Source organism: Carcharodon carcharias, chromosome 28 (assembly GCF_017639515.1).
Source record: "Carcharodon carcharias isolate sCarCar2 chromosome 28, sCarCar2.pri, whole genome shotgun sequence".
Taxonomy (NCBI): Eukaryota; Metazoa; Chordata; class Chondrichthyes; order Lamniformes; family Lamnidae; genus Carcharodon; species Carcharodon carcharias.
The window spans coordinates 31,494,815-31,521,624 of NC_054494.1; the positions used below are offsets into that span (position 1 = coordinate 31,494,815).

A 26,810-nucleotide genomic window follows, 5' to 3' on the forward strand; every position below is an offset into this window, starting at 1 on the left:
GTGTAATAGTTCACATTTATATGCAACATAATTAATTTGTTACTCGTCTGTCCTGTTACATAACGAAAGTAAATTATTTTGCAAATGTTTTAACTGCATTCTCCGACTTTGCTGCTCTCCCTCATTTTGTCAGATTTTATGATCATATATCTAATTTTAAAAATACAATACTTTGGCTATTGTGAACTACTTAATATTCTATGGCAAACTTACTATTCCACAACAAATTCCCAAATAAAAAGCAGAAAGAATGAACTTTCATATGCTCAGCATATCCTAAACAGCAAACATTCATTGTCTGTGTAGCAGAGTGTTGTAGCATTTTTCACACAGCAAGATCCCATAAACAACCATAAGATAAATGACCAAAAATTATGATACAAAGATAGGTGGAGGGACAGGTAGTATTGAGGAAGTGGGGAGGCTGCAGAAGGAATTGGACAAGTTTGGAGAATGGGCAAAGAAGTGGCAGATGGAATACAATATGGGTAAGTCTGAGGTCATGCTTTTTGTTTTGGGAGAATAGAGGAATAGCTTATTTTCTAAATAGGGAGAGAATTCAGAAATCTGGAGTGCAAAGGGACTTGGGAGTCCTAGTCCAGGATTCTCTTAAGGTTAACTTGCAGGTTGAGTCGGTAGTTAGGAAGGCAAATGCAATGTTGGCATTTATTTCGAGAGGACTAGAATATAAAGGCAGGGATGTGCTGCTGAGGCTTTATAAGGCTCTGGTCAGACCACATTTGGAATATTGTGAGCAATTTTGGGCCCTGGATCTCAGGAAGGATGTTCTGGCCAAGGAGAGGGTCCAGAGGAGGTTCACGAGAACGATCCCAGGAAGAAAGGCTTAACATATGAGGAACGTTTGAGGACTCTGGGTCTATACTCGATGGAGTTTAGAAGGATGAGGGGGGATCTGATTGAAACTTACAGAATACTGCAAGGCCTGGATAGAGTGGACATGGGGAAGATGTTTCCATTAGTAGGAGAGACTAGGACCCGAGGGCACAGCCTCAGAGTAAAGGGAAGATCTTTTAGAACAGAGATGAGGAGAAACTGCTTTAGCCAGAGGGTGGTGAATCTATAGAATTCATTGCCACAGAAGGCTGTGGAGGCCAGGTCATTGAGTGTATTTAAGACTGAGATAGATAGGTTCTTGATTGGTAAGGGGATCAAAGGTTATGGGGAGAAGGCAGGAGAATGGGGTTGAGAAACTTATCAGCCATGATTGAATGGTGGAGTAGACTCGATGGGCTGAATGGCTTAATTTCTGCTCCTATGTCTTATGGACCAGTTAATCCGTTGGCAGTTTTGCTCACAGAATTAATGTTAGCCAAAATCCCAGAAATGCATCCCACTCCTATTGAAAAAATGCCACAAGATCATTTGAACAGACAGACAGTTCATCAGTTTAACATTTAACTCATCTGATAATGCAGCCTTAAAGTGTCCTCAAGCCCTGGAACAGAATTTGAACCTTCTAGCTTCTGACTCAGAGTAATGAGTGCTTGTGAAGCTGACTATCATAGAATTTAAATTCTAGGGCAAGTTGATCTTGCCCAATCACACTCAATGGTTCTCAGTCGAGTTGTAAAAAGGAACATTGATCTAAATGAAGTCTCCCATGTGCAAGTGCTCAAGTGTACCATCGATTGGTAAAACAAAGCCCCATAATTACCTAAATTTGCAGATGTTACAAAATCTACAGATCATTACAACTGTCTAGATTATGCTTCGCCCAGCCCTGCTTCATGTAAAGATTTCATCTCTTTCCTGTAATGTCCCTGCCTCTGCTGTATATACTTGCAAGACTCCACTTGCCATAACAGGATTTCAGAACTATGTTTTTTCCTCGAACCAATTTCTGCTTTCATTACTGCTCTGATTTTCATTTTAAAGTCCCCTTATTCTAAACTGCCAACCCACTAGCCTTCTGGCATCATTACTGCCACATACAATACCATACCTCAGGGTGACAAACATTTCCCGAAAGGACAGCAAGTTTGGTGGATTTGTTACAATCAAAGTCAGCATTGCCTTTACTGCTCATGGTGCTGTCTCCTTTTTGCTCAATTTGAACATTTCCATATACCAGCATAATCTTCATGTATTGTTCCTGACCAGTTTAGTTTCCCTCCCACACCCCTCACCCCCACCCCACCACAGCCACTTTTTGCACTGACCTTCCAGTCTTTTGGCCAGTTAAACTGTTTCAACAGGCTCAACACAACGTTCAGCAACCTAAAATAAAAGCAAAATATTGCAGATACTGGAAGAACTCAACAGGTCTGGAACCGAACCCATCTTCCTCCTTGGTACTCTGTAGCCTTCTTGTTGTTTCATTGACTTCAGCAATTTCAGACCTTGGCTCATTGCCCATCTTTTTGCCAGCTCCTTCCATCCACTTTGCACCATCTTCTCTATTGCCTCTTTATTTCCTTATCTAGCTACTTGCACAGCCTTCAGTACTATTACTTGTCTTTAAACTGGTTCACTGAGCTGATCCGCCAGCCTTTATCTTGCTGGCATTTTAAAAATTCCGTTTGCAAGCTATTTTGCTTTTATTTTAGTAAACCTGTTAATTGTTTCTCCATTATAGTGTCAGCATCCCTGACTTGGCCCTTTCTTGTTTGTCCCCAAATCTCCTCCCCTATTGCACATTTTGTTTTTGCTCATTCCAAGAAATGTCAAGGGTACACATCCAAAACACTGACCCATCTTTTCTTCACAGTTCAGCCTGTCCCCCACTGAAGAATTCTGTCATTGTGAAGGGCATCAAGCAGAACCAATCCTAGCCCTCTCACCAAAAAAAAGGCATTAATATCCTTACTCCAGAACAAGGCATACCACTTCTGTGGATAGCCCCCACTAGGTCAGGGCCCTTTCTCTTGCACAGTTTTAATCCCAATACAAGCCGCCTAACAGCTTAAATATTTTCAGCCTCCATGAGGAAGGAACTGATCTGGGAACTTTCTAATCCTCACTAGGTGCCAGGAGCAGAAAGGGACGCACAAGGAATGAGGTAATCATAACATTTAGCAACAAGTTACATATCATCAAACTCTGAATTTACTTAGTAAAGACAGCAAATCCTACTTTTCTCCAATACAATAGCAGTTACTACAGCTGTACTTGTAAGCATAATCAACAACTCTGCCACAGGCCTGCTCTTTTTAACAGAATTTTTCCATTTGCACAATGGCCTATTTCTGGCAAGCCTGGCAGCTCCAAGGAAAACACTAATTTCTGATGCATAGCAAACAGAACAAACGTTTCTCTTACTAATTCTACCGAAAGTGGTTTGAAAACATTTACTTCATTGCCATAGCTAAAGTTCTCTTGCACCTGCTTTCTAGCCCCGGGCAGGTGAGCAAAATACACAAGAGCCCTTTCTTAGGACAGACTTACTTGGCCCTGCTGCTGTTTTTCAGCTGTCTGGAAACTGGATACAGTTCTAACTGCAAACACATGATTCATACCAGAAGGAATTTTCCTACCCACATGGCTTCTGAGAGGCAGACTATTAATATGGGCAGCATTCCCACCTTGTAGGAGGGCTTTGTGCACAATCATGCAACTTAAACTTTGGGAGTAAGCTCCACTTAAACTGCATCCATGCAGCAAAACATGTCTATGCAGTCAGCCCCTTGTTGCAAAATTAAATGCAACAGAAGGCAACAAGATATGCAAAAAGCAACAGCTTGAGGTAACTTGTAAAATGGCTTATTCAGTGACAGACATTCCACACAAGAATGTTTCTCTCATGAATTTCCTGTTAGCTTAATCCAAGTTATGTCTAATAAGCAGGAAGAGTTTTTTTTTTAAGAATTTAAATAGACATTGGCCTTTTGATTATCAAAGCCTAAAATTTAGGACTGATGATTAGTTGGTGCATGCCCATATAATTTTTAGTCACGACATTTTTGCCTATTAGGTGTGTCCATTTTCTAAGTACCATCACTAAATATTTTGTAAGTAGTTGGTGGGTGGGGGGAGGGAGGTGGGTGAAGGAGGTTATCCAAGTTAATGAATTCTACAGTTACTCCAGGAAACAAAATGATTGAAAAAAATAAAGGATGCAGTAAGAATCTGAGATCAGGCTTCAACTCATCTTTCACGAGTTTGATGTCTATTTGTCCGACTCTCCCAATTTACTTTGAAGTAACATTTTAAATTTGCTTCTTTCATTCCCTAAAGCTACCCTATAAAAGTCTGGAAGGCTGATTCCCAACCCCTCACTGAACAACTCACTTTTCTCCTATATTTCCTAATAATTCATCCAGTTAAATGTTCATTAGCAAACTGAAGGTCAATCAGCAACAGAAGTAATTCAGGCAGTCCAGTAACACCAGAAAAGGCTTTTGAAGTAAAAAACAAAAAAACTGCGGATGCTGGAAATCCAAAACAAAAACAGAATTACCTGGAAAAACTCAGCAGGTCTGGCAGCATCGGCGGAGAAGAAAAGAGTTGACGTTTCGAGTCCTCATGACCCTGTCGAAGGGTCATGAGGACTCGAAACGTCAACTCTTTTCTTCTCCGCCGATGCTGCCAGACCTGCTGAGTTTTTCCAGGTAATTCTGTTTTTGTTAAGGCTTTTGAAGTGATATCCTTTAAAGAAGATCTTACATTTATATAAGTATCTTCAGTGCATTCCTGAAGCCAATTAAATCTGTAGCCACCATTATAACATAGGGAATGTTAGCAGCTAATCTGTGCACAGCAAGATTCCACAAAGAGCCAGTGACCAGAGTGTTTTAGTGATGTCGGCTGATGGACAAACATTAGCCAGGACACTAGGGAAAATCCAAACACCGCCGTTGGAACCTGACTTCAAATTCAGAAGGTTTGTATTTTTGATGGTTGAGAAAATCTTGAATGGAAAGAGTTGAATAATGTTTTCAGCAGGTGGGGGTCCACAACAAAAACAGTACCTGTCTTTTGGTTCTATTTGACTGTATCAGTAAGTCTCAGAAAGAAACTTATGTAGAAAATAGAAACGATCCACAATACAAATACATTGATGGAAGATACTGCTAAGGTGCAGCTTAAACACATCTTTGGGGCAACACAGAGGGAACTTTACTGCATTTATCTTTCAGTGTCTGAGTTGCCCAAAACCACAAGAGTTCAATCCAAGGGACTTGCACTTTTCACCTTAATGGGTCGCAATAAATATACAAATGAAGGTGAAGTGTAAAACAATCATTAAGAATTCATTCTGCATTCAGACTGCAGTATTCACAATTAAAGTATCACGATTAGGATGCTTTTAAATATGACGGTGTGGTCAGACCAAACTACTCAGTCATTATGACATTCACCATCAAAAACTATTGAAAATTCCATGCCTGACCATGTGCTAAAATGATTCTGGGCTTGACAGAATGCCACCTTACCATACTTTTTTATACTTGGGATGTGGGTACTCTGGCAAGGCAGCATTCATTGTCCATCCCTTGTTGTATTAAAAGTCGTATCATGGGGTTAGAGTCATAAATAGGACTAATGGGCTCCCTTCACTGAAGTCCATATAGTAAAGCAAATCAGCTTGTTGCAATAAATTCTCAACCTACATGGTTAATTTTTGGTGCCAAGAAAAGAATTCACAATTTCTTTTGACGGGATTTGAACTCTCAACCTCTGGATTGCAGTCCAGTATCATTATAACTAGTTACTAGACTATTGCTAATGGGTCAGGAAATAATGACATGCAATAAATATCCGATAAACTTTCAGGGGTTAAAAAAAACTTTCAGGGGTAAAAAAAACAATCTTCAACAGCTTTCTATCAAGGTTTCAAGAGAAGTTGCCTAAGTTAGGTATAATTATATGTTCAGAATGTTAAAGGGAATCTTTTTCAGGATGAAACACATCTCTAACCTTATCCATGGATTTCCATTCCAAGTACTGAATTACAATATTGCAGCTGGAGAGACTTCACCTAAGTTTTTATGTTTCAGGAATCTACGGCACTAAGCAAACTAAGGGATATGAGAATAGCTTAGCAAAGTGGAGTTGAGATAGAAGATCAGCCATGATCTGACTGAAAGGCAGGCAAGCTCAAGGGACTCCAGTCTTGCTCCTATTTCTTATGTTATGTCCATAAGTGTTTGATTACTGTGTAATTCGGGCAAAAAGACACTGATCCAAGGTTTATCAAAACAGGGTTGCAGATTTATAGCTACCTCCCGAATGGAGGAGACTCGAGGCCTCCATTCCAGGATTCTAGAATTTCAACACAGAATTAGTCTAAACATAATCCAAAGGAAGACCCAAATCTAGCATTTTACTTAAAGGAGAATTTTCTCATGTTCAACTAGACCTTAAATGGGTGCTCTCAACAGTAGTGTTTTTCAAGACAATTTACCACTTATCACTGTGTAGCATCCTGTACTGGCTGTTACAAATCATGAGTCATATGTAGTCAGGTTGCATTATAGCACAAAGGTTTTCAGATACAATCACAAGAGTGATTTTCATTTTCTTTTTCCCTTCCATTCGAAACGTATCACTCTGCTATTACTAAGTGCAATTGCATTGCAGAATGCCTGAGAACCAGTAATATCTAATACAAGCATTTGACACACATTCGATATGGCAAATTACTCAATGATGTGGTGTAATCATGAAGTGGATTTCATGAGTAGATCTCTCAGTAACAGGTACGCTGGGTATAACAAATGCAGACATCTCCTAGTGGATTACTGTGGCAGAACAGTTTATATGCTATTTCATAAGAACAGTAATGTCAGATTGTGTCAAGCACAGCACTGCCAAGACGGAAGAAGAGTCCGAGTTCTGAAGAAGAATCATATTAGACTCGAAACATTAACTCTGTATCTCTCTCCACAGATGGTGCCAGACCTGCTGAGTTTTTCCAATGCTTTGTTTTTATTACTGCTAAGGCAGAGCTGTGTTCCTTTAATGCCACAAATTAATTGTTTCTAAGTAAGCACAGGTGGAAAGGTCAAGTAAAATTCTTTTATTACTAGGTAGGGAACTTGGCAGATTGCAATGTACTGAAAAGTTCAGAAGCATTCAGCGGCATTTATGTGTTTACACATGTCCTTGTATCCAATTGCATTTCTTGTACTCAGACAAAGGACATTCTTACATTTTTGGAGTCTTGGGAAACATTTTTCTTGGGTTTAGTATATCAGACCACTCCTGTAGGTGAGCCTTGTGCTCTGTTACTCCAAGTGTATTGCTATCACCCAATATCTTGGTACTTAGTGAGCCACCTGTGGGTCACTCTATGCAGAGGGATAGCACAGGAAAACCACAGTCAGTAACATTTCTGTATTTAAAGTTTGCAAATTAGGGGATTTTCTACACTCCAAATTGCTGTCCACATTCCCCACAAAGCATTAAAACAATATTTGTAAGCAGATGGTGTTAGTAGTTCAATCAAACAACTCAGATTCACTATCGATAGTTAACTGATCTCAGAGGTAATATCAATGACAGCGATGCCAACACTTGCTTCCAGGAATCCTCACTACTCCAAGCAGCACTGCTTCTATTTCAAATACACCAGAGCAGAATTTGTATTGCATCAGGGAGATATCATGGTTGACAATTACAGCCTCTTTCTCCCCACAACAAAAAGCTTTGTAAAACCTTTGCTTTCCTCATGATTGTAACTGAGCAGCCAAGCATATCATCACTTTACCCCAAATGCAATAAAGCAGTTTCAAAAAGGTAAACATCACTAAAAATGGAGGAAGGGGATAGTTTTCTGCTGCAGGCAATGGGCTTGATGGGCAGAATTATCTTACTTAATTGCTTTTTTAAAATGTATTTGGAACATTCTCTTCCTCTGAGCACATGCTGAAATACCAAAATTTCAGCTCTGTTGGAATTGCACTAGCACTCATTTAACATCAACTACTGGCTCAATCAACACAATAGGAAGCAGAACAGGTGACATAACTGCAGGGTGTTGATGGAGACTGCTGTAAAAAGGGCAAGCAGCCATCAAAGTTTGACTCTGGTAATTATGAGAGCACAGAAATTAAGGAAGGCACATTAGATGTATCAAGTATATTAAATATACATTAAGCATTTACTCCCTTCAACACCAGTGCACCATCTACAAGCAACTCATCAAGGTTTCTTCGACAACACTTTCCAAACCCATGATCTCTATCAAATAGAAGAACAAGGATAGCAGACACATGGGAACAGCACCACCTGCAAGCTCCCCAAATCATGAACCATCCTGACTTAGAACATCGCAGGGTCAAATCCGAGAACACCCTCCCAACAGCTCTGTAGATGTGTCTACACAATGATTCAAGAAGGCGGCTCAACACCACCTTCAAGGGTAATTAGGGATCAGCAATAAGTGCTGGCCTGGCCAGCAATATGCACATCACATGAATGAATAAAAATAGGACTAGACACAGATTTCCCACATCTAAGGTATAATTACTAAAAATCCCTGCCTCTGCAAGCAATGATCAACTGTTCCGGTGAAGACTTCTTTGATTGCAGTGAGTTTATCCAGTACATAGTGAGATCAGAAAGGTCACAGGGTCAACCCAGTATCCATGCTAGCTTAGCCCTCAGGTAGGACATTACTAATGGTAGTGCAATTTACCTCCCCACTTCTGGGATTAAAAAAGGGAAGTGAAGCCGTACTGCTAACATGCACATTAACTGAAGTCAGGATCGTTTAATTGTGGTGCTCCTCCAGTGACTGAAAGCCAGCCAACACTTATTGTCAAGGTACCAGCAAAATGTCAAGAGAAAACAGTATGGGCAAAAATCGATGAACAAAAAAAAACCTTACACTTAGAAAAAAAAGCATGCAAAAAAAGAAGTTCCAAGGACATGCTGTCTTAAAAGAATTCGAGAGAACAGGAATAGTATGTGAAACTCCGGCTATTGTGTCAAAATTTTGGATTGACAGAGAATGTCAAAGATTAACTTCAGCAGCCTATGTTTCTGGCATTAATATGGAAGGCTGCCTTCAACACCAATAGCTCCTCTGATGCTACTTCATTCATAAATTGGGAAAATCCCAGGCAAGATAAAATGAGGTGAACAGTCAAGGAGCACTTTCATTGAAAATAAAAAAAAACAAGTTATTCTACCTATCTGCTACCTCTCCAGTTCTAAAGAAGTCACATTTGACTCGAAATGTTTCTCTCTTCACTAATGCTGCCAGACCTGCTGAGTCTAATATCTGTAGCAAGTCCTGAAGTAAAAAATAAACTCCTGTCACCTGATTGAATCTCTCATTATTTTCCTGGCTGTATATGACAGTAGAGGGTAAGATAAACCCTGATCAGATCGCTGTTGGGACCATAATTTTTTTTAAAATCACTTTACAATAAATTGGAAATAAACAATCACATTGAAATACATGACATAATATTCCGCATCTAATGATAAAAAATAGCATTTGTAACTAATGCACTAATAAAATTTGATTTGAAGTAAAGTTGTAACCATTTTGTGGGTGTTTCCTTCATTGCTGTCTTCCATTGAGCCTCCAGTCTTAACTCTCTCTCATGGCTTCAGAAGAATTGTTGAATAGGAGCAAAAATGCCCAATACATACTGGACAACTCCTTTGACATTTATCCAGGAACATAAGAGATCAAAAATGTATTTCTCATGATTTCATCAGGCTGTCAGACAGTTACAGGATATCAAACACAAAAATGTTTGCAAAATCAAACCTTACTTGCTTTAAAGTTCATATCTGTGATGCAAGCTACCAACACTTATACCGATACAGAACAATGTCAGTAGCTTTAAGCACAATATGTATTAGCTTACTACAATGAACTTCTGCTACAGTACAGCAACCTACAGATGTATTGTTTATGTTCCAGTAGTGATGTGTGTTAGTCAGACTCAGGGCTTGCTACAATTACCCAGATATTAGATTTGAAAATTAATATTCTGGTTCACAGAGTGAAGGTTTGCTTATGAGGGTAATCTTTGGTGTTGAGCATACGAAACATATTCTTATGGGTTTTTTGAGGCAGGGTGGCAAGGTGGTGAGAAGTGGGAGCTATTGAATGAATCATATCTTGAATTGAGTTTTTAACCTTGAAGTTACCATGATAAGAAAGTGAGCAGAGAAATAATGTAACATAGACACCAAAATATAATATTACCAAATCAAAATATATAGCTACATCTTGTTGACTTAATGGCATAGGCCTCTTGATCTTTAAGATTATGGAGTCAACAACTTGAGCGCATGTTTTCCAAGGAGAAGGGCAAAAAACATTAAGCTTGTGGTAATGGAATTGAAAAATGAATTGAACACTACTCTAGAACTCTGTGGCTTAGTGATATATTAATGCATAATCACAGGTATTAATTCATATTTCCATGCGACTTAAATGGTGTCTCACATCGCTTATCTACGAAGTACAGCTTCCCATCTATAATGTAATGTCAAGAAGAGACACATTGTCCTTTTTTTTAAAAAAAAGACCACAGCCATATTATAGACTGTGCCATTCCTCAAAATTCACTACTAACAGTAAAGTAAGCAAAATTTGTGCAACATTTTCTATTTAGCTCAGGAAATTATGCAAAATGTATAAAACTTATCAACTCACTGGAATAGAATTACATTAAATGTGAAGCAAAAATGACCGCAAAGACCTTCTAGGCAATCACCAAGCAGCAGTCATTTCACATGGGTAAAATTTTGCAATGTAGTACAAATAATCATTCAATGGACCTTGTACAGGCAGAAATGGGGCCTTTGTGAATAACAAAAAACAGATTTTCTTTTCATCGATAGGACTAATTTTATGTCCAGTACCTAATATCTCATGCCAAACATTTATGCAGGTTAAATGGCCAAGCCCTCAACAAGAAACTAAGCAGAAAAATAGCTTTAATAAAAATATTTTTTGAAAAACGGCACTCTTCTGATAGACTGGTAAAACCATTGACAGCATTTTCATTTTCTGTTTCCTATCTGTACTATATCCTTGATAGTCCACTGAATATCTGTAGCATAATTTTTACTTAATTAGCACTTGGTGAAATTCATCACTTAAGCATTTGGTAGCCTAGATTTTTTTATATTAAAAAGAGGTATAGAAACCATCCATTACTGGAGACAAAAGGTGGTGATGATTATAATTACAACAATCATTGGTGATGACCACTTGGTTGGTGTGTTAATAAGGGACAAAGCATGTTGCAATGGGTTAACATTCGAAATTGATATCAACAAAAATTTGATTCAAACCTTTAAGATACTGAGAGGTCTTTACAGGGTGTATGTGGAGAGGATACTTCCTCTTGCGGGGGAATCTAGAACTAAAGGTCACTGTTTAAAAATAAGGAGTTGTTCATTTCAAACAAAAATGAGAAGTTTTTCCTCTCAGGATTGAGTGTCTTTGGACACTCTTCCTCAAAAGGTGGTGGAGCAGTCTTTGAACATTAAGGCATAGGTAGCTAGATTCTTGATAAATAAGGGGGTGAAAGGCTATCAGAGATAGACAGGAATGTGGGGTTGAGGTTACAATCATTTCAGCCACGATCTTATTGAATGGCAGAGCAAGCTCGAGGGGTCCAGTGGCCTACTCCTGCTCCTAATTCGTATGCTCGTAAACCAGCTGAACAGATTGGAGTTCGACAATAAACACATAGTAAGGATTTGCCTGACCTAATTAGCAAGTCCCAATATTTATATAAAAATAAAAGATGCAAAAACACAAAATTTATCTTATATTCACGAAAGCAGCTTGGATAAACTATACCAATCGGTATGGTAATATAAACAAGAAAAAAATCCTTTGCCAGTTGTGATTTTTATTCTCATGTGCACTCTTGTCTTCCGTTTAGAACTAGTCAGTTTAGTTTGTGGTCACTTGGACAAAATTCTCAGAAATATCAAAATGAATAACTGATCCATCACAGACTGCAATTCACTGCTGTTAGCAGATTTCATGCCATTGTCAGTGCCATTGACTACCATTGTTCTATCAATTTCACAGTGATGAATATTGGAAGGGTGTTGATTACAGAACATAGTCTTCAGTAGGTTAACAGTAAGCCTTTATTAACAAGTAGAATTATTTACACATGTACAGTAAAGGATACAGGCTAGGAGCTATCTCCATGCCTCCATGCTAATGTCTTTTCCTATCTCTGCTCAACACCACACTGATCCCTGGGTCTGAGTCATGAGCCATATTACATCACTGTGTGGGCAGTACTGTATTCAGTCCCACATTAATCCCGTACGTGCCAGACCATTATACTACAATGAATAAAGTGAAGCTCTGTAAAGTTAGCACAAATCCTGGGATCACTCTACAGGCATTGAACTTGCCCTTGTTTCTATTCACAAAATAACTTAATTATACAAATTTATAATAACCTGGATTTAATTATATTGCTTCACTATGTCATCAAAAAGTATTTTTTTGGGGAAAAGCTCTCATAATTAATATCTTCTGTCTAACTACCTCCTAACATTACTAATGGGTCCATCCCAATAACGTGACAACCCAACTGATTAAATCTTTTGAAAATGTCAACCCATGCTGAGCTACCTTGGTAGCTGTGTTCCAATCTCTTAATCCTTCATGCTGGGCACTAACTCTTCCCAATATTTGGTAGCTCTTAGCATGTCCCATCTTTATAAATGCTTCTACTCTGCTCTCCCCCCTGAATTATCCCCATCAACTCAATCCTACATCTCACCCAAGTGCTGCAGTTGTTATTTTCTCCTCCCAAGGCTTCAACCTACTCCTTCAATATCACAGCTGAACATCTTCAGCTCCAAATTTCCTTTGCCTGGATTCCTAAGAATATGACTCTAAGAACATTTTAGAAGGGCCTTTTGTTATGTTTAAATTACATAGCATCTTTTATGAGGTCACAATAATTATTCAGGGATAATTTCAACTCATTTCTGGTGCACGATCCATTGGCAACTTACAAAGAATGTTCTTAAATTAGCTAGAAGACTAAGAAAAATGTCCAGTTATACTTTTTTTTCCTTCCTGGAGTTAGATTCCAAAAGGATACCAATAATATCCCTATAAAAGCATACTTTCAATGCTACTATATCTCCTAACTGGTGCATCAATGAGACTGACTTCCACTAAAGTCAAATTTTGGCATTGTAAATGCAATATATTTCAATGTTAGCCTTGCACTATGTTTCACCCTTTTGATTCAACCATCTCAAAATAATTTTATACTGATAAGTACTTGTTTTGAAAGTTTGAGAGAGTTGGCTTCTTCAAAATCAACTGTTTAGCTAATGGAAGGCCACAACACTATTCTGAATAAGTGCCATCCTTAAAGAACCAAATGGAAAGTGTACTCACTGATTACCTCCATGTGTTACGGTAATCTTATTATTTCTCAATGCACCAGAGTGCATAATAAAAGGTGTTTAATACTGTTAGAGAATTTAGATAAGAATCCTACCAGCACCTGTCATGGTGTTGAAATCAATGTTAAACTATCCTCAACGTGACGACTTGAAAGTTGGATTAAATGTGATCTCACAATTCAGAGCCAAATAACACTAGCCGTTCAAATATAAATTCAGAAGCAAGTTCCCTCTCTAAATTTTTGAAATCAGAAGTGAATTTTCTCTCCAATATTGAAATATTATGAAATGCATTGATTATTGGCAGAACCAAGTACACAGGTGATAACAGTTCATGTCTAGGTTCAAAATGTTACAGTAATCAGACTGTAACATGCATCAAGGAAAGGAGGAATGGACCACCTCTAAATTTGGCCATTTCCTCACTAAAAGAGAGGAAATAATGCTGATTAACACCAACTATCCCCAACTATCACTCTCCTAAAGATGCCAACATAAAGAAGCCTTTGCCATTAAGCTTAATAAACACAGCAGTGCTGAGAATAATATTTTCATCTTGTTAACAAGTACTTTAAAGGCACAATTGCATTTATTCTAGTCAAATGGAATTGCCGCATTGCGCAATAAATGCAGAACTAAAAGCACAATAGTAAATGTTTACTAGCTTGAGCTGCCAGTACTGTAAACACTAGGTGCAGGACTGGGAGCATGCAACACATGGCTACAAATAAGCTACGCAACATTAACACTTCAAGTTCGGATGACATATTTACAGTTCTAAATTAATTTTTGTGAGGGCAACTGTTCTGCTTGTCAAGATGAGAGATGTCAGGCTTCCATTTCTACTTGCTGATTGACAAAAAAAAATTGCTAAATTCATTAGCCTACTAGTCTCCTTCTTAAATGTGCTATGTGTTAATGGTTTTTATTGTAAATCAGCAATCAATCACAGGGGAATCCAGTGAGTTCGACCCACAGCCAAATATGGAACAGAAACAGGAATATGAATGGAACCATTACCAGATGAATACATATGAGCAATGGGATCCACAGGAGTTGAATGCGAAGCAGCAGATGAATTAGAAAACAGGACTGGGAAAACAAGTGAATGGGAAGTTGAAATGAAATCACTATCAGCTGAAGCAGAAGACTGAGCAGATTCGGCAGTAACTAAATGGGTAGCTGGAGAAGGCCCAGTGGCAGCTGAATCAGATGCACAAAGGAAAGCAAGAGAGCAGCAGAGAGAAAGTGAGCTCAGCAGCAGCTAAACAGGAAAAATGACTACATCGGGCAACAGCAGAATTTTGGGTTTTTTTATTATTCATTCACAGGATGTGGGCTTCGCTGGCTGGGCCAGCATTTATTGCCCATCCCTCGTTGCCCTTGAGAAGGTGGTGGTGAGCTGCTTTCTTGAACCGCTGCAGTGCATGTGGTGTAGATATACCCACAGTGCTGTCAGGAAGGGAGTTCCTGGATTTTGGCCCAGCAAGAGTAAAGGAATGGTGATATATTTCAAGTCAGGATAGTAAGTTACTTGCAGAGGAACTTCCAGGTGGTGGTGTTCCCATCTATCTACTGCCCTTGTCCTTCTAGGTGATAGTGGTCGTGGGTTTGGAAGGTGCTGTCTAAGAAGACTTGGTGAATTCCTGCAGTGCATCTTGTAGATGGTATACACTGCTGCCACTGTGCATCGGTGGTGGAAGGAGTGACCGTTTGTGGGTGTGGTGCCTATCAAGTGGGCTACTTTGTCCTGGGCGGTCTCCAGTTTCTTCAGTGTTGTAGGAGCTGCACTCATCCAGGCAAATGGGGACTATTCCATCACACTCCTGACTTGTGCCTTGTAGATGGTGGACAGACTTTGGGGAGGCAGTAGGTGAGTTACTTATCGCACAATTCCAAGCCTCTGGCCTGCTCTTGTAGCTAGAGTATTTATAAGGCTTGTCCAGTTCAGTTTCTGATCAAAGGTAACCCCCAGGATGTTGACAGTGGGAGATTGAGTGATGGTAATGCCATTGAACATCAAGGGGCGATGGTTGGATCCTCTCTTGTTGGAGATGGTCATTGCCTGACACTTACTTGCCACTCGTCAGCCCAAGCCTGGATATTGCCCAAGTCTTGCTGCATTTGGACATGGACTGCTTCAGCATCTGAGGAGTCGCGAATGGTGAACATTGCGCAATCATCAGCAAACATCCCCACTTCTGACCTTATGATGGAAAGGTGGTCATTGATGACGCAGCTGAAGATGGTTGGGCCCAGGACACTACCCAGCGGAACTCCTGCAGTGATGTCCTGGAACTGAGATGACTGACCTCCAACAACTACAACCATCTTCCTCTGTGCTAGGTATGACTCCAACCAGCAGAGAGTTTTCCCCGATTCCCATTGACTCGGGCTCCTTGATGCCACACTTGGTCAAATGCTGCCTTGATGTCAAGGGCAGTCACTCTCACCTCTCCTCTGGAGTTCAGCTCTTTTGTCCATGTTTGAACCAAGGCTGTAATGAGGTCAGGAGCTGAGTAGCCCTGGCCGAACCCAAACTGGACATCAGTGAGCAGGTTATTGCAAAGCAAGTGCCTCATGATAGCACTGTTGATGACCCCTTCCATTACTTTACTGATGATCGAGAGTAGACTGATGGGGCGGTAATTGGACAGGTTGGATTTGCCCTCCTTTTTGTGTACAGGACATATCTGGGCAATTTTCCACATAGCCAGGTCAGTGCAAGTGTTGCAGCGGTACTGGAACAGTTTGGCTGGAGGCGCGGCAAGTTCTGGAGCTGAAGTCTTCAGTGCTATTGCTGGAATATTGTCAGAGCGGTATGTGGTAATCAGCAGGATGTTTCCTTACCCATGTTTGACTTAATGCCATGAGGCTTCATGGGGTCCGGAGTTGATGTTGAGGACTCCCAGAACAACTCCCTCCTGACTGTATACCATTGTGTGGCCACCTCTGTTGGCTCTGTCCTGCCAGTGGGACAGGACATACCCAGGGATGTTGATGGTGGACATTATCTGTAAGATATGATTCCGTGAGGTTTACTATGAGACAGCTCTCCCAATTTTGGCACTAGCCCCCAGATGTTAGTAAGGAGGACTTTGCAGGGCTGCGACTGCTGTTGTCGATACCGGGTGGACTGTCCGGTTTAATTCCTTTCTTGAATCTTTGCAGCAGTTTGATACAACTTGCTAGTGGCTTGCTAGGCCATTTCAGAGGGCATTTAAGTGTCGACCACATTGTTGTGGGTCTGGAGTCACATGTAGGCCAGACCACGTAAGGATGACAGATTTCCTTCCTTAAATGGCATTAGTGAACCAGATGGGTTTTTACATCAATCAGCAATGGTTTCATGGTCGTCATACTTTTTAATTCCAGATTTTTATTGAATTCAAATTCCACCATCTGCCATGGTAGGATTCGAACCAGAGTCCCTGGAGCATTACCCTGGGTCTCTGGATTGCTAGCCCAATGAAAATACCACCACCCCATCACCTCCCCCTAAGGGGGGAGGGAAAGGGAAAGGATACGGCAACAGCTAAACTGGAGATCGGGATTAGCAGATGAAAGGGGAGTAAGCAGGGTTTTAAGTGGACCTGACTGTAGTTGAAAGGGGAACCACAGTGGGACATGTTTCAGGTGAATGGGTAGTGAGGGTGGGACCCACAGCCACCAAATGAGGAACAAAACCACAAGATGAACAGAATGCGGACCAATCTAAGACAAACACCAGTGCCGAACTGACGGACCATATGGAAAAAAGGATTTGCATTTACATAGCATCTTTCATGCCCACTGGACGTCTCAAAATGCTTTATAGCCAGTGAAATATTTATCAAGTGCACTCACTTTTGGAATGTAGGAAATGCACAACCAATTTTTTTCCTTTATTCTTTCATGGAATGTTGCTATCTGGTAAAACTAGCATCGCAAATTGCCCTTGAACTTAGTGGCTTGATAGGCCATTTCAGAGGGCAGTGAAGAGTCAACCACTTGACTGTGGGTCTGGAGTCACATATGGGCCAAGCCAGGGAAGGATGGCAGTTTTTCTTTCATCAAGGGCATTAGTGAACCTGATAGGTTTTTACAACAATCGATAATAGTTGCTATGGTCACTATTACTGAGACTAGCTTTTTATTCCAGAATTATTGAATTCAAATTCACAGAACTGTGAATTTGAACCCACATTCCCACAGCATTAGCCTAGGCCTCTTGGTGACTTGGCCAGTGACACAAAGTCACCATTTCCCACATTTGCAAACAGCAAGCTTCCACAAACAATTGTGTGATAATTACCAGATTTTTTTTTGTGATGTTGATTGATGAATAAATGTTGGCTAGGACAGTGGGGATGACTTGCTTTTCTTCAAAATAGCACCATGGGATCTTTTGCATCCACTGAGAGGGCAGACTGGTGTTAACATCTCATCAGAAAAACAGCACCTCCAACAGTGCAACACTCCCTCAGTACTACACTGGAGTGTCAGTCTTGATCTTTGTACTCAAATGCTGGAGTGGGACTTGAACCCAGGACCTTTGACTCAGAGGCAAGAGTGCTATTAATTGAGTTGTGGCTGACACTAAATAGCCTGTTTCTCTGCTACAACATTCTTGAATTTTATACTTTGCTTAAGCTAAGAAACTAAGAAGTCCATAAGAAGTTCCCTAGGAAGAGAAAGAAGCTTTTCTCATCTTTGAAGAGAAGTGACCTAGAGAATAGAGTGTGCACTGAAATGTGAAATGTTACCTCCCACATAGATCCTACTTTAGAAATGGTGTATCTGGTATATTAAATATAACAATTACATGGATTGGACAAAAGTAGATTTGTTCACAAGGTTCCTTCTAATCTCATTGTTATTTACAAAGAAACTATTAAAAGAAGTTGGCATTTCCTTACCTGCAATTTAATGACATAACACACAACAGTATAATATATATATATGAAACAGTAGTGCAAAGTTAATTGTTTGTATTTTTGACAGAAAAGAAAATTGCTATCCACCAAAAAAATTCTAGACTGTGAAATTAAGTTTAGACCAAGAGCTAGATATGCCAGTAAATTCCTAAAACTTGAGAAGGGGGAAGTTATTGGCAAGTGGAGAGCATTCCATCACATTACTGACTTGTGGGCTTCCTGCTGAAATAATGTTCAACCATAGGTATGAATTAGCAGTTACTATACATCATAATGTGTTTCAAAACTTTCAGTTTTCCATACAAATACAATTCAATAACATAAAAAAACTCTAATCTAATCATAACAATGAATTCAACAATGCGAATACCTTTGCTGAAGCCAATATAAATCCATGCCTTTCAATCTATCACCATCAAAGCAGATTATACTAAACTAGATTTCACATTTCAAAACAGCTGCAATGAGGGCTGCAGAGGCAATTTTGCTGGGAGAGAAAGAACATTGCACTTATTTTCACAAAAACCTCCTTGAAATTTATATACTGTATATTTTTTATTATTCCCATTTCAAAGCTAAATTGCGTATGGAAAATTCATTTTATAAGTGAAAATTAATTTTGTAAATCCTTACCAATCTAGCTTAAAACATTTCATATTAAATTAACTTCCAAAAGACTTTTTAAAACTCTACAGACTTAAAAACATTGTTTCATTCAGTTTCAAAAAAATTGTTCACATTGAAACAAAAATGTGGTCTTTACATCAATCATTTTGGGATCCAAGCATCCTCCTTTTTGAGATTCCCAACTATCTCCTAATATAATGGACAAGGAATCTGAAACAACTGAAGAACCTTCACATGCTATTTTGTCAGCATATTTACTATTGCGTTAAAGCTTCCAAATACTAGAACTTGGGAGCCCCATTAACTACAGCAAATTCTAAATGTAAACCAAAGACACAGTCATACTGCCACTATTGTGTTGGTGCAGTACAACTCCAACGCAATGTTAAACTGGGTTTATAAAATGTTCAAGGTCCTCATATAAATCCACACTTTAAAAAAAAACAGCAATGCTTTGACAAAGCAGAAGGTTCCATTCTCACAATCCCAAAACATTGAAGATTTACTGAGTGGAACTTTGCACATGCACAAAGCATGGTAGTCTGGAGTTCAAGTCACATCAAGCAGCATGAATCAGGTCTTGGACTGGCAGTTACAATATTAAAGTGCCTCTAGTTGGAATATTCTGATCTCCATATTGTAAAAAGGACATAGAGGCACAGGAGAAGTGCAAGAAAGACTAGAATGATGAGGTTGTCCCTATTAGGAAAGATTGAACAGGCTGCGGTTCTTTTCTCCAAAAGAGAGCAGACTGAGGAATGACTTGATAAAGGTCTTTAAGATTATGAAAAGATTAGATAGGCAATGAGAAGATGCTTCCATTGCAGGTGAGACAGAACTAGGGGCCATTAATATAAGCTAGTGATTAATAGATTCAATACAAAGTTCAGGAGAAATATTTTAACCCAGAACATGGAAGTCAGAACTACAAGGAGTCATTGACATTTAAAGGGGAAGGGTGATAAGCACATAAGGGAGAGAGGAATAGAAGGATATGTTGATGGGTTGGATGAAAAAGGGTGGGAGGAGGCTCAGGTGTGGCATAATCACTAGCATGAATCAATGGGCAATTGGCCTGTTTCTGTGCTATAAGAATTTGAGAGTCAACTTCAGTCAGGGTGTTGTAGGAGTGAAGGGAACTGCCAAGCAACGTGCGCACACAACCCTCAATAACTTGAACCTCTGGGTTCCTCCATTCTTAACTTTAATACTTGAATCTTTCATGGGATCTGGGCATCGCCTGCAAGGCCAGAATTTACCCATCCCTACTTGCCCTTCAGCTGAGTGGATTGCTCAGCCATTTCAGAGGGCATTTAAGAGTCAACAACATTGCTGTACACAGTCACATGTAGGCCAGACCAAGGACGGCAGATTTCCTTCCCTAAAGGAAGTTAATGAACCAGATGGGTTTTTACAACAATTGATATGGGTCATGGTCACCACCCCTGAGAGTAACTTTATATCCAGATTAATTGAATTTAAATTCCACCAACTGCTGGGGCAGAATTTGAAGGCAGAAAATTTAATGTGTGCCATGAATAGAGATAGGTGAAATTTTTCAATTGGTTCAAATTGAACAGCTCATTATTCAACAGACTCAACATAAATACACTGTAAAAAGCTATATGTTTTATTTAACAAGTGAATTGTTACTTGTAAACAATTTAAATTCATTAGAAGGTGCTATTTTGGATTACTGATACATTTTAAAAGAAACGTATACTGCCTTGAACCCCTTACCAATTCAGTGTTTTCAATTAGGATTCTGTAAAAGACTCTACAAGCATATTTTGACAGCCCTACCTCTTCCACATCTACCTGCCTTTCCCTTGAAGTGCAATGGATGGCACATTGCAAAGGCAATAATGAATCTGAGTGTGCTGCTGAGCTCCCGCTCATGCTCAGGTGAACCCTGCCATTAACACAGCAGACCTTCTTTATCATTACTGCTTGAACAGATATAATCCATCAGGCTGCAGGAGGCATGCAGAATAAGTGCAGGTGCAGGCTCATTACACTTCACCATCCAGACTGATGTGCTGTCAGGGGTGGGCCCTTCCTCTTCCACATCAGTGGGGTACAAGCCATCTGTTATCCGCTCTACAACCAAGCCTAGACCATTGTTCACCAGTTTGTGTCTTCTACTCATTAGACTACAACAAGCTGCTGGATTAGATACAAATTGTCAAAATATTTTTTAATGGATGAACAAGTACAACTTGTATCAGACCTCTACTCAGACAAATTTTGCATTTATGCAGTTCAGTGACAAATAAATATATACAAATAAACATTCTATTCCATTATTGCAAGGAGGACAACTATAACAGCCAATTTTGTATCAAGCATTTATCATCGAAGCATTTTCATTATACAGAACAATTCACTTACCACCACACCAGATATAGGGAGACAAAATTTTAGTCTCATGTCTTGATTCACTTCTCATTTCTGTTTATTGGACAAAATCTTTTCTTTCTTGATTTCTAATTCTTTGAGGATATGGTTCTGTTCATTTTGCGGTTTCAATCACCTTATTGCGCATGTAGCACCATGACAGACCGAGCTGGACAAGTCCTAAAGGACATTGCTGCTAGACTGGTCTGTGGCTTATGGTGAGGGAACCAAGAGGAAAAAACCTACTTGACCTCATCTTCACCAATCATACAATACAGTAGGAATAACAGGTAGATTGTGGAGACGAAGTCCTGCCTTCACATTGAGGATCCCCTCCATCAAGTTGTGTGCCACCTCCACTGTGCTAAATGGGATAGATTTCGAACAGAACTAGTAACTCAAAACTGGGCATCCATGAGGCGCTGTGGGTCACGAGCAGCAGCAGAATTGTATTCGACCACAATCTGTAACTTCATGGCTCAGCATGTCACCCACTCGACCACTACCATCAAGTTGGGGGATTGACCCTGAATCAATGAAGAGTGCAGGATGGCATGCCAGGGACAGCACCAGACATAGCTGAAAATGAAGTATCAACCTGGTGAAGCTGCAACTTGCATGCCGTACAGCTAAGTGAGCCCACAACCAACTGATCAGATCTAAGCTCTGCAGTCCTGCCACATCCAGTTGTGAATGGTAGTGGACAATTAAACAACAAACAGGAGGCGGCGGCTCCACAAATATTGCCAGCCTCAATGATGGGGGAACTGAACACATCAGTGCAAAAGACAAGGCTCAAGCATTTGCAACCAACTTCAGCCAGAACTGCCAAGTGGATGATCCATCTCGGCCTCCTCCTGAGGTCCCCAGCATCACAGATGCCAGTCTCCAGCCAATTCGATTCACTTCACATGATATCAGGAAACGGCTGAACGCATGGGATACTTCAAAGGCCATGGGCCCTGCCAACATTCCAGCAATAGTACTGAAGACTTGTGCTCCAGAACTAGCTGTGCTCTTAGCCAAGCTGTTCCAATGTAGCTACAACCCTGGTACCTACCCAGCAGTGTGGAAAATTGCCCAAGTATGACCTGCCCACCAAGAGCAGGACAAATCCCACCTGGCCAATTATTGCTCAGTCTACACTCAATCATCAGAAAAGTGATGGCAGGTGTCACCAATAGTGCTTTCAACATACGAATTAGGAGCAGTCAGCCATTCAGCCCCTCGAGCCTGCTCCGCCATTCAATAAGATCATGGCTGATCTGAATGTAACCTCAACCTCACATTCCTGCCTACCCCCAATAACCTCTCAGCCTCTTGGTAATCATCACCACCTTGGTGATCAAGAATTCATCTCGCTCTGCCTTAAAAATATTCAATGACTCTGCTTCCACTCCAGTTTGAGGAAGAGAGTTCCAAAGACACTCAATACTAAGAGAAAATATTTTGGTCATCTCTGTCTTAAATGAGCGACCCCTTATTTTTAAACAGTGACCCCTAGTTCTAGATTCTTCATCAAGAGGAAACATCCTCTCCATATGTCAAGACCATCCAGGATCTTATATGTTTCAATTAAGTTGCCTCTTACTCTTCTAAGTTCCAGTGGATACAAGCCTAACCTGCCAGCCTTTCCTCATCAGACAAACTGCCCATTCCTGGTATTAGTTTAGTAAACCTTCTCTAAACTGCTTCCAATGCAATTACATCTTTCTTTAAGTAAAGAGACCAGTACTGTACACAATACTCCAGATGTGGTCTCACCAATGCCCTGAACAACTGAAACATAACCTTTTGTAATCAACTCACCTCACAATAAATGATAACACTCTATTAACTTTCCTAATTACCTGCTGTACCTGCATATGAACCTTTTTGTGATTCATGCACTCGGACACCCAGATCCCTCTGAATCTCAGAGCTGTGCAATCTTTCACCATTTGGATAATAAGCTTCTTTTTTATTCTTCCTGCCAAAATGAACGATTTCACATTCAATAGGACGGGTTGCATCTGGGCAGGACCAGGACCAATGTCCTGGGGGGCAGGGAGACAGTGTTTGCTAGTGCTGTCGGGGAGGGTTTAAACTAGAATGGCAGGGGGATGGGAACCTGAGCAGAGAGACAAAGGAGGGTAAAAACAAGGATAGGAATGAAAGACAGAAAAAAAGCAGAAGGTGGAAAAAACAAGAGCAAAAACAAATGGATCATAGTGCAAAATAAAGCTAAGGTGACTAACAAAGTTAAAAAGACAAGTCTATAGGCATTGTACCTTAACGTGCAGAGCATTTTCAATAAGGTAGATGAATTAACAGCGCAAATCGATATAAACGGTTATGATATAGTTGCAATTACATGGAGACATGGCTGCAGGGTGGCCAAGGATGGGAACTGAACATCCAGGGGTATTCAGTATTTAGGAAGGACAGACAAATAAGGACAGGTGGGTAGCACTGTTAGTAGAGGAGGAAATCAATGCAATAGTGAGGAAGGATATAGATGGAGATAAGAAACACCAAAGGGCAGAAAATGTTAGTGGGAATTGTCTAAGGGCCCCCAAACTAACAGTTATGGAGATGTAAGGGAAGGCATTAAACAGGAAATTAGAGAAGCTTGCAATAAGGGTACAACTGTAATCATGGGTGACTTAAATCTACATAAGACCATAAGATATAGGAGCAGAAATTAGGCCATTTGGCCCATCGAGTCTGTTCCACCATTCAATCATGGCTGATAAGTTTCTCAACCCCCTTCTCCCTCCTTCTCCCCGCAACCTTTGATCCCCTTACCAATCAAGAGCCTATCTATCTCGGTCTTAAATGCACTCAATGACCTGGCCTCCACAGCCCTCTGTGGCAATGAATTCCATAGATTCACCACCCTCTGGCTAAAGAAGTTTCTCCTCATCTCTGTTCTAAAAGGTACTCCCTTTACTCTGAGGCTGTGCCCTCAGGTCCTGGTCTCTGCTACTAATGGAAACATCTTCCCCACGTCCACTCTATCCAGAGATAAAAGCAAAAAACTGCGGATGCTGGAAATCCAAAACAAAAACAGAAATAGAAATACCTGGAAAAACTCAGCAAGTCTGGAAGCATCGGCGGAGAAGAGCACAGTTGACATTCCGAGTCCTCATGACCTTTCAACAGAACTAAGTAAAAATAGGAAAGGGGTGAAATATAAGGGGCCTTAAACCAGCTTATATTTCACCCCTTTCCTATTTTTACTTAGTTCTGTTGAAGGGTCATGAGAACTTGAAACGTCAACTGTGCTCTTCTCCGCCGATGCTGCCAGACCTGCTGAGTTTTTCCAGGTATTTCTGTTCCACTCTATCCAGGCCTTTCAGTATTCTGTAAGTTTCAATCAGATCCCCCCTCATCCTTCTAAACGCCATCAAGTATAGACCCAGAGTCCTCAAACGTTCCTCATGCGTTAAGCCTTTCATTCCTGGGATTGTTCTTGTACATATAGATTGGACAAACCAAACTAGCAATAATACTGTGGAGGAGGATTTCCTGAAGTGTGTACGTGATGGTTTTTTAGACCAATACATTGAGGAACCAACTAGAGAGCAGGCTATCCTAGGGATTAATTAACAATCTTGTTGTACCCTTAGGGAAGAGTGACAATAAAATGATAGACTTGTCCATTAAGATGGAGAGTGGAAAAGCTGAATCCGAAACTAGGGTCCTGAATTGAAATAAAGAGAACTATAAGGGTATGTGGCGCGAGTTGGCAATGATAGATTGGGGAACCTTACTAAAAGGGTTGACGGTGGATAGGCAATGGCTAATATTTAAGGAACATAAGCATGAATTACAATAATTATTCATTCCTGTCTAGCACAAAAATAAAACAGGAAAGATGGCTCAACCATGGATAACAAAAGAAATTAGGGACAGTATTAGATCCAAAGAAAAGACATACAAAATTGACAAAAAGCAGCAAGCCTAAGGACTGGGAGCAGTTTAGAATTCAGCAAAAGTGGACAAATAGATCGATCAAGAAGAGGAAAATGGAGTATGAGAGTAAACTTGTAAACTTGCAGGGAAAATAAAAACTGACTATAAAAGCTTCTATAAAAATGTGAAGAGAAAAAGATTAGCAAAGGCAAGTGTAGGTCCCTTACAGTCAGAAACGGGGGAAATTATAATGGGGAACAAAGAAATGGCAGAAGAATTGAACACATATTTTGGTTCTGTCTTCACAAAAGAGGATACAAATAATTTCTCAGAAATGTTAGGGAACCAAGGGTCGAGTAAGAGGGAAGAATTGAAGAAAATCAATATTAGTTTAAAAAAATGGTGCTAGAGAAATTAATGGGGTTAAAGACTGAAAAATTTCCAGGGCCAAATAATCTACACCCCAGAGTACTAAAGGAAGTGGCCCTGGAAATATTGGATGCATTGGTGGTCATCTTCCAAAATTCTATAGACTCTGCGGTAGTTCCTACAGATTGGAGGGTGGCAAATGTAACCCTACTATTTAAAAAAGGAGAGAGAGAAAAAACAGAGAAGTACAGAGCAGTTGGCTCTGCACTCAGTAAAATCAGTACTGGTGAAAATGCTAGAGTCCATTATAAAAGACATGGTAAAAGAACACTTGGAAAGCATTAACGGGATTAGACAAAGTCAGCATCGGTTTATAAAAGGGAAATCATGCCTAACTAATCTACTGGAATTTTTTGAGGATGTAACTCATAGGATAGATAGGGAAGCACCAGTGGATGTGATGTATTTGGATTTCAAGAAGACTTTTGATGAGGTCCCACATAAGAAGCTAGTGGACAAAATTAAAGTATATGAGGTCAGGGGTAATAGACTGGCATGGATTGAGAATTGGTTGGCAGACTGGAAACAGAGAGTGGGAATAAATGGGTCTTTTTCCGGACGGCAGGTGGTGACTAATGGTGTACTGCAGGGATCAGTGCTCGGGCCTCAGCTATTCACAATATATATATATATATATATATATGACTCGGATGAGGAAACCAAATGTAATATTTCCAAGTTTGCTGGTGACACAAAACCGGGCAGGGTTGTGAGTTGTGAGGAGGATACAAGGAGGCTTCAGGGTGATTTAGACAAGTTATGTATGTGAGCAAACACATGGCAGATGCAGTATAACATGGATAAACGTGAAGTTATACGCTTTGGTGTGAAAAATAGAAAGGCAGGGTATTATTTAAATGGTGATATATTTGGGAATGTGGATGCACAAAGGGACCTGGATGTACACCAATCAATGAAAGTAAACAGGCAAGTGCAGCAAGCAATTAGGAAGGCAAATGATATGTTGGCTTTCATTGCAAGAGGATTTGAGTTCAGAAGTAGGGATGTCTTACTGCAGTTATACAAGGCCTTAGTGAGACCACACCTAGAGTACTGTGCGCAGTTTTGGTCTCCCTACCTAAGAAAAGATATACTTGCCATAGAGGGAGTACAGCGAAGGTTCACTAAGCTGATACTGGGAATGGCAGGATTGTCATATGAGGAGAGACTGGTTCAGCTGGGCCTGTATTCACTAGGGTTTAGAAGAATGAGAGG

General features: G+C 40.1%; 1 protein-coding gene across 3 annotated transcripts in view; it reads right to left on the bottom strand.

The window, feature by feature from the left end:
* Nucleotides 1–26,810, bottom strand: part of LOC121270915 (serine-rich coiled-coil domain-containing protein 2-like) — a 569,579-nt gene that overhangs the window by 367,258 nt on the left and 175,511 nt on the right. The window lies entirely within an intron of this gene.